Below are 18,948 nucleotides of genomic sequence, written 5' to 3'. Positions count from 1 at the left end.
TTGTAATTACTTTCCCTTTGACCAATGAAAAGGATTCACAGGGGAAGAGGGTGTGAAACGGATTACATCATGGGTGGGAAAGTAGGAGACATGTAAAATTCCAATTTCACCCTATTCTAACATTAAAATTCTTCTCTTTTGTCATGTCTTCTTTTTCAAAACCCTAACTTTAGCGAAGAACTTCTCCACCGTCTTCCTTTTCAAAACCGTAGCGCGAGCCAATCTCGGTAAGTCATATAATTTTGGGAAAATTACTGTTCACCCCTCGTAATTTTCAAAACTTCCCAAAAACCCCCTCCTACTTTTACACACCACGGACAGCCCTTCCGTTAGTGTTTAACTTCCCTTTTACCCCCTACCGTTCACTTCAAATGGGTCCATGTTGTGAAATCCCATTTTTGGCCCTGAAAATAGTGGGAAAGGAAAGCGCCAAATCACATCATGTTCAACCTTTTGAAGGGCTTTCTGCTTGGTTTCTGATAGACAATGCCAAGGAGTTACATTACATCTTGTTATTCTCCTCATTATCATACCCGAAATATATAAATCGGTTTCTCGAACAGAAAATGAAATTGATTTCCATCGGATTGGTCAAGTGCACTTCATCTTCAAATGAGCTGTAGTCGATTTTATTGTCGAGGCAGAGCATGTGCCATTGTCGTCTTCTCGTTTATGGTTGTAAAGTTGTATTACGACGAGAAGAACAGTAATTACGATGAGTTCATTTCGTTGTAAAGTTCTTCTCGTTTATGGTTATCTATTTGTATATTTTAAATAATGTTTAACTATTTGCTATTATCCGTTTAAATATTTTACTAATATGTTTAATAATTGTCATATCCGTTTAATACTTCCCATCTCCGTTTAACATTATCTTTACATGTATAACTATTCATAAACGTGTAAATTCTCAAAGTCTCTGCGTAAAACGGTGATCTTTTTCGTTTGATCTGAATTGTTGGCATGTGGCACGTGGCAGGTGGCAAGGTTATGGTATCCCGTGCGTAAGAATTAATGACGGCATTAATTCTTATGCACGATAACATAAATATCCGAACACCCGTTCGTTGTCATCAGTCAATGTCGGCCCATCGTGCGTTTAACTTTTTTTCTCGGATACGAAGAGTCAGCCTGCTTGTGGACTTCACACCATAAATAACCAGGAAGAACCCTCCCCATGGACAACCACTCCTCGTCGTCCTCATCATCCTCCTCCTCCTCCTCCTCCTCTTCCTCCTCTTCCCATGGACAACCACTCTATCTGAAAGGATGTTTCGTGAGCCTTCTTCCTTATCTTGAGAATCAATTAGCCGTAATCACCGAACTAGTTAAACTATCTTTTTCGCCCTTAGTCGAAGTCCTCTCATAATTGCCTCGAATGCGGAGGATTCTCCAGTGTGGATGACGGGAAAGCAATTAAGAGAGCATTTCGACTTGGGTATGAAAAGAAAGTTTTTCACGTATTGCGTGATTGCGGAGGATTCTCTAGAGGAGGGAGATCATGAAACATCCTTTAAAGACGAGGGTTGACATTTACCACTTGAGACTTTACGTTAACGCTTTAAGAAAAATGACGTCGATGTACAACTCAGCTACGTTACGTGTTTAACTATCAGGATCGTCGTTTAAGTCCTACCATGACGCATTGATTAATAGTCGTTTTCATGAATGTGTGTTGTTTAACCTTTTTTTTAATGTTGTACGTTTTGCAGGTTCAAGTTGATGCGCTTGTTATGCAACCGCTGTGAGCATTCGAATGTCTGAGACACTTGTTTCGATTATCACGAGGGTCGAGTCGTGAGTGTCCAAAGTCCGAGCGGACGTTGTAAATGTTGTAAATGTTGTAAATCTTTGTAAATGTTGTAAATGTTGTAAATCTTTTATAAATAAAACGAAACAATCGTATTTGATCTGTGAACTTCGAAATTTAAAGCAGAGACCTAGTAAAAAAACAATGTGGGAAACAAAAAAACGTCATTGTAAACAATAGAAAAAAGTTAAACAATACTCAAGTTACTCTTTAAACAATGACAACGGTGTTTAAGAAAAATACGTAAATATGTTTAAACAGAGTGACCCAGGAGGTACCCATCTAGCAACGCGATGTCGATGAAAAGCATTCAATTTAAACAATAACATATTATTTACATGATATAGACTTTAGTTAAAGCGAGTTAACCGTTATTTTTAAACACTATATGTATCTGTTTAAACATAAAAAAAGCTAGACGTTTACAGAGACTCATGTTGAGTTGAGAACTTTCATTCGAGCGATGACAACATGTCTTCCTCGCGACAATGACATATATTTCCCTTTTTTTGCCCTTGGGATGGAGGGAAAAAATACCGCCCAATCACATCACGTCTAATCTAACCTCTATGCATACAAGCTGCATGCACTTTTTTTGTTTGCGATTCGACTGCTTTGTTTGTTCTTTACATCTTCTACTTCTTCTTAGTCGTCTTCGTTTTTGTTCTTCATTTCATTAGGTTTTGTACGATTTGGTTTTCGATCGATATATTATGTAGGGTTTGTACTAATAAGTGCATTCATTTAAGCAGGAGAAAGTGTTATTTTAAAGCGGAGTACAGTAATTTGAAATATTTAAAAGCGATGTTTAAAGCGATATATACTATATTTAAACAATGAAAGTGAAATGTACACAATCACAACGTAAATTAAACAATGAAATAAAACCGAATGGAATTTAACCCGCTTTACAATTCAAAACAAACAAAAATTTACATTAAGATATACAAGTCATGTTCTTGAACACGAAAACAATGAATTGAATTTGTCCGATTTACATTTGAAAACAAAATTGCGATCGGATATACAAGACATGTTATTCAAAAAGCAATTTAACCCGCTTGTGACGACCCCTTTGTCATGGACGGGTACGCCCTCCCTCCTTAAGTATCGCGGGTAACATACCGTAATCCCCGAGGTAAGGAACGTCTGTCTGCGGTAGCCGTAACTTCTCACCCCACGATGGTGCTCGATAAACCGCATGGCGTGAGCGGCGCAATCGACACTTCCTTGTTTTTTGGCGTGGGGTTTTACGTGTCGTCTGCGACGGGTACTTTGCCGTCGCCGACTCGCCTAACTCCATATCGACACAAAGGTCGAATAGATTCAGTGTCGAGATATGCAAGTCGAGATTAGAATACCGATTTAAATACCAAAGCAGGATATTAATCGGACATAATTAAAGAACTTACCATGTCCAACGCGTCCTTATCGTACCCGGACATGAAGAATAATGCTCGTATTCTTGTTTATCATTGTCCGGGGACGGCGACATGGAAGTGGCCATTCATGATTATCGGGAGGATGACAATTTTGAACTTCATGCAGGGTTGCGCACGGCATCCCCGATCATAGCCATAATTGTGTCATGTGCGTCGTCCTCGCTTTGACATAAAGCAGCGCAAGCGGTCCGATGATGGGGCGCGCTTCTTGTAAGGATATGGCTCTTTGCTCGGCGACTTTTTGTATTATGCATACGAAAGCGTCCATCACATCATCGATGACCATCTCCTTCCCCTCAGCAGCGTGTATAACCTCGTCGGCGTGTGGTGCTGTGACGTCGTTCTTCCACACGACGGTCTTTGAGGTTAAAGCGATATGAGATATTAGAAGACCATATTGTAAATATTTAAATGATATTATCAATTGTTACATGATATTATATATAATTAAAGCGGTGAAAGCGAAAACTTAAATGATAGCATAATTGTATTAAACACTATTAGGTAATAGTTAAACACTATAAGAAACTCTTTAAACAATATCATAAAAAGCGTTACACTTACCCGTCCGTAGGCGGTTGAGGAAGATCCTCATCAACTCACCTTTCGTATTTGTTAAAAACGACTCGAGCCAACCCATTTCTTCTTCTTGAATAAAAAGCTTTCCGAGCCAGTCCGGTCCAATTTTTGATTGGCCTTGATCATCTCTCCGTTGCTCGGTCGGGGTCTTCATCGACATCTTCCTTCGATCGCGGGGGACGATGGCGACGACATCAGCTGCGAACACATCCTTACATTGTTGTTCTTGTTGTGGGATTGTGTCCGGCTCGATCTTGAGGGACGACGGCGGCGAGCATCAACCGCAGAACACTTCCTTACATGGTTCTTGTTGTGGTGGGATTGTGTCACGCTTGGGTCTGCTGATCTTGTCGGCCACGGCCACGGCAGCGGATTCGACGATCTTCTCAGCCGTGGCCATGACAGCGAGCATCATTGGGAGACACGCCCTTAACTTGTTCTTGACCTTCAGGGATTGTGTCCATCTTTGATGCCGCAATCTCGGCAGCCGGTTCCACCGGGTCGACGATTTCATCGAGAGAGAGTCAGCGACCTTCTCAGCCGCGGCAACGGCCACATCATCTCGATGTCCTCCACCGTCGTGGCCATGTCATCAGCGGCGACGGACTCGATATGACGATCGGCCGCCGATGGTGTTGCTATTGTTTCATCGTCGGCCGGCGGTGGAGACGAGGCGATATTGTTCTCCTCTTTTTCGCAAGTCTCTTGAATGTGGCCGCCTTGGAATGACCTTCCGATGATGTCGTCGTCGTCAAATTCCGGCGCCTCGTTCGTCCCGGGTGCTCGGTTCTTTCGAGGGATGGCGCGGTCGGTTGTGAAACGTCCTTCGAGCGCCTCCACACGAGCGACAAGCCGAGAAACTTCGGTCATCAATATCGGCATGCCTGCATAAGAGTTCGCGGTGACATCTTCGCCCAATGTTACGGTGGGGACTGCCACGGTCGGAGAGCTGCCATGGTCGGGGGGCTGATCGTTGTCGTGGTAGGGGGTTGTTGCAATCTGCGGGGTAGGGGAGGGCTTCTCGGCGTCGAGGAATCGCGTCGCGTGGTGGGGTGGAAGTAGGAGAACGGCGTCCAGTCAGCAGCGATAGAGGCTGCCCTCTCATCCCGCCTCGAGCAAGTGGTTCGGGAGCAATGGCATCCATCCAGTCGGTTGGCGCCAACAAATATTTCTTCTTGACGATTCGCGGGAACCATTTCGGAAACTAACATATGTAAACCAAACAATTTCAGTGAGATCATTCATTTTAAACTATAAAAAAACTATATATTTAAAGCGTTATAGAATATAATTAAGCGGAGAACAAAAATATTTAAACCCGAGTATGAATAAGAGTTAAGCGGTAAATACTAAAGTTAAAGCGCTAAATAAAATGTTTAAACATTAAAGACTTATGTTAAACATTGTCCATGATTTATTACCTCTTTTTCCATCGAGCGATGACAAGCTCGTTTCTCACAGTCGCTTGCTTCCGGTAAGTACTTTCACCAGTAGCACGACATCCTTGGGATCTTGCAGAAAGCGGACTTTCTTCCCGTTCCGGTCATCTCGTAAAAACCGGGACGTTAAGCGCGACCAGAGCAACCCTTAATGTACCATGTGTTGGTCTTCTTCCCGGCGCATCTATCTTGCACTCGGGCGGCTGCTTGTGGAATATCCTCCATAAGCCACTTGTGCGTCGCTGCGCCCATGCGTATCGCCCCCATGGGTCGGTAGATCATCGGCGTAATCAGCGATCCGATTCGAACCGAGCATGATGTATTTGGGAAGAGGGATCTGTCCCGTGAGGTACACCATCGGGAGTTTGACAAAATTATCTTCTTCTCCCTCTGTCGAACAAGTTGCACCGAGTGCTCTTGATGGAGTCTCTGTCTCTCGTAGGGTCTTTGATAGATACCCGAGCCTTCGAGCGCCGACTCGGTTTTTCTTCTTACGAAGACCAGCTGCGTCGCCCGTCATGCAGCGAGACCAAGAACGAGGGCCACATCTTGAGGTGCGAAACTCGGCGAGGCTTTCCCCGATCCACGAATTTATTGGTGCGACCATCGTACCTTTGCAAAAGAGAATCAAGAAGGGCCCTCTCTTGGTATATGGCTTCCAGCTCGATGAGCAGCTGCAAAGCGGTGTCCTTGAATAATCTCCCGAGTGTCGAGGGGTCGTGTTAACTTTCAATTCGACTAAGGTCTCCATAGCCGGTGTCAAATAGCAGCGCCCATTAACTAGGGTTGACCGCCATAATCACAAAGCCTGCAGTATTGACAAAAAGTTTAAGCGGAAATATAAGGTTTTTAAGCGGTAAACTCTCGGTTATTAAAGCAGAGATATAAAAATGTTAAAGCAGAGACCCATTTTGTTAAAGCAGAGGCGAGAATACTTAAAGCAGAGACAACAAATGTTAAGCTGTAACATCTCATTTCTTAAACGTCAACCTCATTTGTAAAAAGCGCAACCATATCAAGCGAAGCGGAAATGTACATTATAAATATTACACAAATCATAACAATCGAAAAAAACTATTTCGATAGTGTATACATCTGAAAATGCAAAAACAAAAACAAAAACCCTAGCCGAGAAATCTCCCTGCAGACTAACAAAACCCCAGTAGAAATCCCCTGCAGACTTCAATATCTTCCAACAAAAAGCAGGAGCACAAAACAAAACCGAAAAAAATCTTTCTTTGTATGAGCAGGTTAACATAAAAACCATACTCAATACCTTAGATTGCAAAGCCCGATGAAATGCCAACTAGTTGCGCGGGGGACTTCTCCTTCGAGATCTCGGGTGGAAAGGGAAAAAGTCGATGAAATGCCAATTCAGGAGGCTTCGCGGTAGAGACAACTCGGAGGCGACTGGAAATGGAAAAGTCGAAGGCGTGAGTTGAGAAAAAAAGCAATTAAAGCGGCTCCAATAAATTCGTCTCTCGGGGTTACCCTACGGAAAACCCCCACTTCCTCTCAAATCGCCGAGATGGGTCTGCGACCCACGACTCCCCATGCAAGGGCATTTTCGTCCAAAAAAATTTGAAACTCACTCCGTTCACATCCGTTCACGGGGTTTGGGGGTTTGAAAAAAACATAGACTTTAAAAAGGAGGGGGTTTTTTGGGGATCGCAAAACTAACGGGGTGTTTTTGGCAATTTTACAAACTTAAAGGGTTTTTTTGGCAATTTCCACTATAATTTTTTATAATTTTTTAAAGAATATTTTTTTATTGCCTTTGATATTGTTTTATTGATAATTGATTCTTATTGAAAACTCATTGAAAGAAACATGCACAATGCCTTTTCTTTAGGTGAGATCTATCCACAAAAAGATTGCTAAAATTCATATGGGAAGCGTGCATCTTAGATAAAGTTCGGGAAATTATATTTCTCATAATAGAAAAGCGAGAATTAAATATCTACTTTTGCCGGGTATATAAGAAATTTTCTTAATTTATTTATATATAAACCATTGATTAATGTGAAAATTAAAACATAGTTAAAATTAAAATAATTGATATTCATTGAAGGGTAAAATTGAGAATAAACATAACTTTGCATGGAAATGTTATTCATAACAAACAAAGGAATTCATTTTGCATGTATTTCAATTGTAATTTTCGAGATTCATACCAAACACGTTTGTTACTTTACAGGGAAAGTAAATGCAGGGAAAATGAATGCAAGGAAATACTTTGCAGAAAAAGTGTTTCCATGCAAAGTACCAAACGGGCCCTAAGTGCAAACTAAAAAACAATAAGCAACATATAGATATATAACAAAAATAAACAACTTGCATAAGATCCATGACGAAGACCACAACAAAGGTGTTAATTTCTCAAAAATATATCCAAGCGCACAAAAATGATGCATCTAATTCATTTAATTAAGTACGAAGTGCAGCTAATTTATTTAATTAAGTATAAATTTCATACCTTCATAAAATCCTCATAGATAACGTAATCACACTCTGCATGAATTATTGATATTACAACTTCAATGCAGACATTGCAAAGATCTGCTCTATTAAAACCCTAAAAAAGAAGCATAAAATTTAAAGTCCCCAAAAGTAATATTAAACCCTAAAAAAAGTAATAATAATAATAATCAAATTAATTCAAGACGAAAAAATAAAGTTAAATTAAATTAGTCCATGGATTTGGATTGTATAAAGGGGGTGTTTGGATTGGCTTTTTTTAAGCTCAGATGTGCTTTTTTTATAAGTTAAGCACTTCTGAGTTTTAAAAAACATGTTTGTTTGGGCTTTTGGGTAGAAGCAGAAGCTGTGAAAAAAAGCTAAAATTCAGCTTTTTTCAGAAGCTGCCCAAGAGGTGCTTTTTAAAAAAGCACTTCTGAAAAGCTATTTTGGGATTGTTAAATTACTAAATTATCCCTCACAAACAATCAATTTCCCTCAATTCTTTCTACAATCCCTGATTTCTATATTAAGGTTAATGACAATGGTAATAATTATTATATAATTAATATTATAATTATAATTATAATTGTAATTATATTTGTAATACATTAATAACTTAATGACAATAATAATAATAACTATTAAGTAATTAATATTATAATTATAATAACTATTATTATATAATTAATATTAATATTATAATTATAATTGTAATTATAATTATAATACATTAAGTAATTATTATTAACTTAATTTATTACAATTATAATTATTATTATAATATTAATTATTAATAATTGTAATTATATTTGTAATACATTAATATCTTAATGGCAATGATAATAATAATTATTAATTAATTAATATTATAATTATAATAATTATTAATTATAATACATTAAACTATTATTATTATTATCATAACATTAGTCATTATCATTATTAATATCAATATATAATAGTAACTTAATGAAAAGTCATTAAATGTCCATTTTAATAATTTGTTATGTCCAAAAGTGCTTTTACAAATCCACATCCAAACAACTTTACACATATAAAAGTACTTCTGCATTAATATATCCAAACATAAAATACAGAAAAGTACTTAACTTACTCTGAAAAGCACTTTTTTTAAAAGTGCTTCTACAGAACTTAAAAAAAAAACACTTCTATTAAAAGCCAATCCAAACAAGGCCAAAATATCATCAAGGGTAATATGAAAACCAATTATTTTATTTTAGGTGATCATAACCAAATTAAATTCTACCATTTTAATAGTTAGAAACCAAATTCATATCTTAAATATCTATTAATTTCATTGAATAAACATAGATTTGATTAGGTCAAAAAGCCAAAAACTCTTTCAATGATTCAAGGAAGGTTAAAACCAATTTCTAATATTAAATATTTATTAGTTTCAATTGATATAACGAGATTTGATCACTAAAACACATACAAAACATACACACAAATTCCAAAAATTCTTTGGATCATGCACAGAGAATTATACAATAATCCAAATAAACTCTCTTTAATAGAATTAATAGAATGAATGAAATCATCATAATTAACACATTAGATGTTGTCTCCGTATGGAGAGTTTTTATTTTGATGATCCATATTTTGCATAACTTAATCTAATCTCTAGTAGTAAGAGTGAGATTGTGAGATCAATTACATGAGCATTTTTTTCAATCTTCTCGAGTCAAAAGTTAAGAATTTTCTTAGGTTGTTAGGAAACCTACGACACATTTTTTAAGTTAGGAATTAAAGAAAATTACATATATGGCCTTAAAAATTAATGGCATGACAATGTGAGCCAAAAAGGACACAATTGTGTTTTTTTTATTGCAAATTTTCTTTTCATTTTCATGATTTTTTTAAATTATATTAAAAATTTGCCATATCAAAATTCAATCAGCCATCAAATGATATATTTTTAAAAATTTAAATATAATTTTAAACATTTAAAAAACCATTATTTTGAAAAAAAATCTATGAAAGTATATTTGAAAAATAAAATTAAAATATCATGACATGGCAAATATTTTATTGCTTGTTTTTTTCGCAAATTTTCTTGTCATTTTCAAGATTTTTTAAAAAAATTATATTTAAAAGTTGCCATATCAAAAAGTTAATGTGATATATTTTTAAAATTTTAGAATATTTTTTTGAACATTGAAAAATTTTTATTTTGAAAAAAATAATATATATGGCCCTGGCATATTTGACAAATAAAATTAAAATATGATGATATGATAAATATTTTATTATGTGTTTTTTCGACAATTTTTTTTGCCATTTTCATGATTTTTTTAAAAAATTATATTTAAAAGTTGCCATATCAAAAAACTAATATGTTATATTTTTGAAAATTTAAAAAATATTTTTAAACATTTAAAAAATATTATTTTGAAATATTTATATATACATATGCGCCACCTCAGCATATTTGAAAAATAAAATTAAAATATGATTACATAACAAATATTTAAAAATTATTAATATTAATAAAAATAAATATTTTAAAATTTAAAAAAGTATTTTAATGTTTTCCCATTTTACCCTTTAAACCCAATAAAATCACAAAACATTAAATTTTAAAAAAATTTAAAAATAAAAAATTCTTTCCGTTGAAATATTTTGTTGGAGAAAAAAAAACATTTGAGATTATTTTTTTAATATATTAATTTGGAGATAAAATTTATATTTATGTAAATAATTAAGTTTGAATTATTATTATTAAAAAAATAAAATTAAAAATATACCTCTTTAAAAAAAACAATAGCAAATGTTTATTTCTAAACAATTTTAATATTTACATCAAAATCTCATGAATTTTTGATATATTTGGTATATATTAGGTTGGGGTATTTTAGTAAAAAAACAGATAATATAAGATTTCCATGTAAGAAAACATGATAATCAACATTTGAACCGCACCAAATAAAAATTGTGTCTACACTATGCATAAATATCTAGGCCCTCCTAATATGCACATCCTAATTTTAACTCACTAATTTATTATTATTATTACTACTATTATTATTATTATTATTATTATTATTATTATTATATTTTTTGAAAAAGTAGATGAAACACATGATTGCATTAAGAAAAAGAACTATTTAAAAAAAAGAAAATTGATTATAAACCCCTCAAAAATTCTTTAATTGCATATTTACTCTAAAAAAATATAATTGAATTTGTACACTTGAAAAATATAGATAATTATGGATATGTTCATGTTGTTTATACTGGATACACCTAAAAAGCAAAACAGGGGCTCCATGTGCATGCACATTGCAATATAGTAAATATTGGATGACAATAGGTCTTCGTTATTATATATAGCTATTATTTTACAAACACCATCAATGAATTTGAAATAAGTAAATAACTTTTTGGATAAATGTCCTTAATATAGAAAAAAAATGAATTATGTTATATAAATCATGAGTTTTATTCTCACCATAAAAGCATGTGTTAGTTATTCATGTATAAAATTACATAAATTTCATGTCTAATTGCCAGATTTTCCCTTTTGAAAATTGGGCATTGATATATTTAAATTTCAATTGCAGTTGGCAGAGACTATCTTTAATAATCATCAATGCTTGCAGACTTAGTAATCAATATTAAAGTAATCCATGGAAACTTAAGACTCACGTTAATAATAAATTCTTAATTTTTAAAATATACGTAAATAAAAATAATTTTTAAATAATATATGTAACAGAGATTAGTTGCACCAATCTTCAATACGTAAGAGAAATTATTTTTAAATACATTAAGTGAATATAAATAAATAATAAAAATTAATAAATAAGAATAATGCTATCGCTCATAGTTTCTCCTACGTTAGACACATAAATTTAATTAAATAAAGGAATAAAAATAGAGAAGGATGATCAACAGCAGTGAACAGATGTTAACATTATGATGTTCGCATACCCCTTTTCATGCAATCATTTGGGTTGGACATCATTTTTCATCTTTTTATTTATACTTGCTGCATGTATAATATTGTTGTAAACCTTTTATTTAACATGATCTATACATACTAATGAAATAGACGTATAAACTGCTCGAGAGCTGATATCAGCCGAATAGTTTTTAAATATTTTTATTATATTTAAAATCTTATTTATCAATAACTACTTGGTATTAAGAATTGGAAACTTTTAATTTGCTTAATAGGCATTTAGTTTCATCATAGGCATTAAATATGTTTCGTGTTAAATATTTTGCTTGAGTTCTCCTAGCTGGAATTTGATAGTAATATGATTGGAGAGAATTTCAAAGAAGATTTTATCCTTATATTTAAAGTGGCGTGTGATTTTATCATGGGCATTAAATTGATTTTATATTAAATATTTAATCAATAAAAGTTTCTGAGATTGCAATGAATTTATCACAAAAATCAATCACAAACAATTCAAAAATTCAATAAACTAATCGCGGAATTGATAGCAAATCGTTAAAACATAATTAAGAATCTATATGGATGAAAATATAAATTCAAACTATTTTAATTTAGAAAGAGAATGACTATTGCATAAATTGTGCTCCATTAAAATCATAATTTTTATTTATAACAAATACCGATATTAATAATTAAAAATTATAATTTAAGCTTAATAGACATTGAGTTTCATCATGGGCACCCAGTTTATATATTAAATATTTAATAAAGCTCTTCTAATGGAAACAGATGGGATGAGTAATTTGAGAGGGTTTCAACTTTCAAGGAAGATATATTTTATTTTATCTATGCATATATTTACAAAGTGGCATAAATTTCATTATGGGCATTGAGATTGGTTTTATATTAAATATTTAATAAGAAACATGGTAATCTCAAATCTGATTGAAGGGAGTTTAAAGGAAGATTTTTAAACTTTTTTTTTAAGAAATTTTACTATTGCATTATGAATATATAAAATTTAATGAAATTAATTCATCATGTGTTCAATTGTTCTTTCTATTAAATGATGGTATTTGAAGACTGGAAAATCTTTTCTAAATTTATTTTGAAGTATTTATTTAGAAAAGAGTAAACAACATTTATTTGGTATTATAAAATATAAAATATACTATATTAATAATTGTTTAATTTTTTTTATTACATTTAAGTTTTTATTTATATTACTATGATATTAATAATTGAAAACTTTAATTTAATTTATTTATTTATACAAATGTTAATAAGTCTTTGAAATCCATGTTATATAATAGCTTTTCATTAAGATTAGTTGTTTAATTATATTATTTTATAATTTGCTCTATATTGTTTCTAAGAATAAATTTAATTTTTTTTATCACATTTAAATTTATTTAAATTATTTATTATATTAATAATTGAAAATTTTTAGTTGTATTTTATTTATTTATGATAAATGTGTATAATATATTTGAAATCTAAGTTATATAATGCTTTTGATTTCGGTGTTATTTAATTATATTATTTTTTTTGTATGATATTGTTTTAAAACTTTTGTAAAATTTAAAACTCCGGCGCGGTTAGAAATGCCTAGTTATTTATAAAATATAAGCTGTCCGTTAAATCAATTACATAATCCCCTCAAGATCAAGAATGTTGTGCTGGCTCCCCAACGACACATACGCCTACTCATTGAGAAGATCGTCAATCCGCTGGCCGCTGTCAAGGCCGCGTCGATAAGACAAGCAGCCCAAGCCGACACAATCCCACAACAAGAACAACCACGTACACGCTGGTTCTCGCGAATACGCCGTCGCTTAACATCGTCCCCCGTGATCGGCCAAGACGTCACGACCCCGATCGAAGAATGTAGAAGCCATCACGCCAATCAAAAATCGGACTTTGCATCATTGAAAGTTTTTATTCCGGCATAGTTAAATGGTCGCCCGAGTCGCTCTTAACAAATACGAGTAAGAGTCACGGCGACTTCAACCGCCTACGATTTTTGGCTTTAACGCTTTTACGCAAGTATTTGTTTAAAGGGTTTTTATAGTGTTTAACTGCTTCCTAATAGTGTTTAATACGCTTATGTTATCATTTAAGTTTTCTACTTATCGCTTTAATTATATATAATATCAGCCGTAATAAATCTGATAATATCATTTAAATATTTACAATACTGGTTCTTATTATATCTCAAGTATCGCATTCAAGACTGCAGTGGAAGAACGACGCTGTCAAAGACCACACGCGATGTGACATACACGACCGCTGAGGGAAGAGACGGTCATCGACGATGATGGACGCTTTTACCGCCAGATTGTATCATACAAAAGTCGCCGAGCAAAGAGCACATCTCTACAAGAGACGCCCATCACCTCGGCTACTGCTTACGCCAAAGTCATGACGACGAATAGGCATAATTACGGCATGACCGACGCCGCCACAGAACCTCGCATGAAGTTCAAATCACATCCTCCCGATAATCACGAATTACCACTTCCACGCCGCTCAGTCCCGGACAACGATAAACAAGAATCACAGCAAGATTATTCTTCACGTCCGGCACTGATAAGGACGCTGGACATGGTAAGTTCTTTAATTAGTCCCGATTATCCGTTTGGTATTTAACCCGCATTCTAATCTCGACTCGCATATCTCTGACGTCTGAATCTATTCGACCTCGTGCCGAGCATGGAGAGCTCAGCGCAGTCGGCGACGGGCAGTACCCGCGCCAGACGGCTACGTAAAACCCCACGCTAAAACAAGCGAAAGCGGCCGATCGCACCGCCTACGCCATGCGGCTTTATCGAGCACCATCGCTAGCTAGAAGTTACTACGCTACCGCAGCATGCATCGTCCTTACCTCGACACTGACGTTACTCCGTGATACTTAAGGAGGGGAGCTAAATGTCCACGATAGTAAAGTGCCACGTGTTAAATTTTGTTTTTAATACTGCCCTCAGATATCCTGACCCACAATCTTCAAATGTAACTGACAAATCCCAATTCATTGTTTTCGGTTCGTGAATACGATCAGAGTATCTTAACGTAAATTTTGTTTGTTTTAATCAGAAAAAGGCGTTAAATTCCATCTTGCTTTATTTCATCGCTTTAATTTACGGCTCAGAATTTAAGTGTACATTTCCACTTTCATCGATTAAATATACTATATATCGCTTAAAACACGCTCTTTAAATATTTCAAAATACGTGACTCGCTAAAATAACACTGCCTCTGCTTAAATAAACGCACTCATTCTTGAAACATCAACAAATATTTCAAATTGAAACAGTATCCGCTTAAAAATAACAACGCCGCCAGAATACATTCAATTCCTAGCCGTTTAGGTTTCCATCAATCACAATACGCTCTCTCGCCATCGGCGTTTATTAACAATGCCTAGCTCATCGAAGGCCATCAGAAGATCGCTTTATCAGCGACCGATCCTCGGCAATACCGAATAACTCGCTGGACATCGACGCCATGACTCGATCCTCTTTTTCGCCTGCAGGCCGCCCAGCCGCTCTAGCACAAAGGCGCGCAGAACGAAGCTCACGATTTCCGCCCTCAAGGCCCTGGCTATCGCTTGACGGGAATATAGCTTCCTACACGCTCCGAATTGTAATCGCTGACGCGTGGCACCCGCTTAATAAATCGACGTGACGCTAGCACTGGCCCCGTCATTGATCAGCATGTTCGTCAAGCGATACCTATAAACTGCACCTTTCCCGATACGAACAGTTCTCGATGGCGAGATCCACGTAGCTTGCAGTGATCGTCGATCACTCAGAACGATCATCTACACAACGACCAACACGGAAGACTTCCTACCGCCCTCAACAACGATCTCTAACTCGAACGACTGTCCGGGCATAAGTAGCTCTCCCATTCAGCCAGTCACGCTACATAACACGCGTGATCAACTCAACCGCAAATAAGCGTTAAACAGAAGATGACGATGTTAAATACCATCAACATGTTTTAAAACATTATCAATTATTTAAACGAATGATTAATATTTAAAGTCGGCATGTCAGACTAAACAGCATCGAGAATGTTTAAAGGGTAATACTAAATGTTAAGTGTGAAACCAACATTCGCGGATCTTACGGGAGTCACCACTTTTCGCCACCCTAGAAACGACGAGCTTCCTCGATCCAAGCATCAACGACTGACGCTCGAACACATCTCACCCCAACCATCACCTCCGAATGAGCACCACCAACGTGCCATATCCGATTTATTAATCAACCAAATGATGAGATTAGTGATGCGGCTCGCAGCTCATTCACCATGATCATCGAATCTTTTACCCGACGCTCATGCGCAACGGGAAGGCTATTATGTATCAAGATCCTCCCTCAACGCTTCCCAAGTCTCGACATCGTTTGGCATAAACGCTCCAAATGTCAAGACAAAGACGATGCACAAGCGCAAGACTGATCGCGCACATAGGCCCTCGACTCGTCTCGACACGGGCTGTAATTATCTCACGATAATCTCCACCTCGATAAGGTATCGCTTAACTTAGATACGAACCAAGTCCAATCGCACTGGGCTCGCTGTCGACTATAACAAGGCGACGTGAAAAACCATCGTTTACTATTCTCTTCCCTCGCAGGGCACCCAAAGAGTGTAATTCTGATTATTTTCCAAGGAGGCTGGTACCATCGAGAAATGCTAGCCGCCCGCAAAGCCCTCTTCAATCCCACAATACACGCTACCGAAAAGAAAAGAACGCATCGCTTAAAACGACCACCGCCTCTCTCCACGATCGCAACGCCGCCGATTTGCCTCACCCACCTTTATCCACATACCAAAGCAACAAATATAGTCGAGACGTCACCCGCTGGCCGAGGACCACCCGGCATGCTCTTTTCCCCAACCAAGCTCTCGCTTGTATGGTATGTGGGACACCCATGTTCCCCGCAACATGTCCTTCCTCGAACGTCGACGGCCTCAGCATACGGATCGGCCTCGAGCTTCCGAATCACTGCTGCTAACCCATCGACGCCGACGCTGACTCAACCTACGCCACCACCGCAAGTGCGCGATCAGTCGATTGTCTTGATTCGAAAAGTATTTTGCTATACTCTACGCACGACGCCCTAACGACAACCATCGCACTAAGATTCCACAGTCACTCCGACGCTGCTCTTCACGAATTAAGTCAAAAATTCCTTTCGATCGATGATTTCAAGTACATCCCTAAACGCTCGACACCGTCAAAACGTCATTCAATATCCAATCTATTAACACTTCGAACGATCTCGACGAGATGAAGACATCCCCACACCGCCAGTGGTCACCAATGGGGATGAATGGGAGCACTGCAGAATCGAATTCCTCGCCAACACTTCTACTCAAATGAAAAGATCAATATGTTAAGCGGAGAGTATAATGCTTTTAAGCCGATAATGACAATAGTTAAACGTTAAATTAAATACTTAAGCAATTAACCACAACGTAAAAGGACTAGTAGTATATACTGTTAACCAGTGACGGACATATGTAAACACAATGACCCCGCACAACCTGAATAATTAAAAGATAGTAGTGAACTTACAAATCGAGTAAAACCCTCGCTTTCATTAGGATCTCGGTGAACGGCACATATCTGCGCCCTCGACGATCAAGATCAACTACAAAGACATTCGAAGAATTGAATGACTGCACACATCCTACTGAAGTCAACATCGCTTTTCGATTGAGCAAACCGCTTTTATATCCATCTCGCGTGATTTGAACTTAACCTCGATAAGAGAAACTCGAGACTCCATCGCTCACATATCTCAACTAACACCAACTCCCAAGAAGTCTCGAGCCGTGAACATTAGCACTCTTCCTCCCGCTGAATCTAGCAATACCACAAAAACTTCCATAATATATCTACTGAAAACCAAATCGCATAAAACCAAAATGAAACGAAGAACAAAAAGAAGATCAAGTGAAGAAGTAAGATGTAGAAGAACAAACACAGTACGAAAGGCAAACAAAAAAGCATACTATGTACAGATAGAGGTTGACTAGACGCCGATGTGATTGGGCGGTATTTTTCCTCCATCCCAACGGGCAAAAAAGGGAAAATATACTGTCATCGCCGCGAGAGACATATTGTCTATCGCTCGAACGAAAGTTCTCAACTCAACATGAGTCTCTCCGTAAACGCCAAGCTTTTTATGTTTAAAACAGCATACATATGTAGCTTAAAAACGGTTAATCGCTTTAACTAAAGTCTATATCATTTAAAATAATACGTTATCGCTTTTAAATCGAACAGCCACCGACATCGGCACTGAAGACGGGTACCTCCGGGTCACCGCTTAAAACATCTTTACGTATTTTCTTAAACACTCGCTGTCATTGTTTAGAAGAGTAACTTCGAGTAGTGTTTAACTTTTTCTATTGCATACACCGTTGTCATTGCTTTAAAGAGTAACTTTTTCTTAAAGCATCACCGTCACTGCTTTAAAACATATTTACTGTATTTTCTATTGTTTACAAACGACGCTCTTTTGCTTCCCACATTGTTTGTTTTTACTAGGTCTATGCTTTAAATTCTCGTGTTCACAACTAAATAAGCTTGTTTCGCTTTTATTTATAAAAGATTTACAACATTTACAACATTTACAACGCCCGCTCTGGACTTCGACACTCACGACCGACCGTGATAACGTAAACAAGTGTCCAGACATTCGAATGCTCACACGTCAGATAACACTGCATCAACTTCGAACCCGCACAACGCGATAACATTAAAAAGGTTAAACAACACACATCTCATGAAAACCACTATCAGATCAATGTAGTCACGGCTCTGACTTAAACGAAGATACTCGATAGCTAAACACGTAACGTAATAGTTGCACATAACGACGTAATATTCTTAAATGGCAAATGTAAAGTCTCAAGTGATAAATATCAACCCCGCCTTTGTAAAGGATGTTTCCCATCTTCCTCCTCTAGAGATCCTCCGCGAATCACGAACACGTGAAAAATCACCCAAGCTCGAATGTTTCGCTTAATTGTCGTCATCATCCACCATCAAGAATCCTCCCGTGATTCTGTGCAATTATGAGAGCATTTCGACTCAAGCAGAAAAGATAGCTTTTAACTTGTCATGCGATCATGCTAAACGATTCTCAAGATAAGGGAAGAAGGTTCACAAAACATCCTTTCAGACAGAGTGGTCAGCGATGGAAGAGGAGGACGAGGATGGAGGAGGAGGAGGATGACGATGAGGACGACGGCGAGTCATGGTTCATCTGGAGT

This window comes from Dioscorea cayenensis, chromosome 20 (genome assembly GCF_009730915.1).
Source record: "Dioscorea cayenensis subsp. rotundata cultivar TDr96_F1 chromosome 20, TDr96_F1_v2_PseudoChromosome.rev07_lg8_w22 25.fasta, whole genome shotgun sequence".
NCBI classification, from domain to species: domain Eukaryota; kingdom Viridiplantae; phylum Streptophyta; class Magnoliopsida; order Dioscoreales; family Dioscoreaceae; genus Dioscorea; species Dioscorea cayenensis.
The sequence above is the reverse complement of the archived record's forward strand: the minus strand, read 5'-3'. Positions refer to the sequence as shown.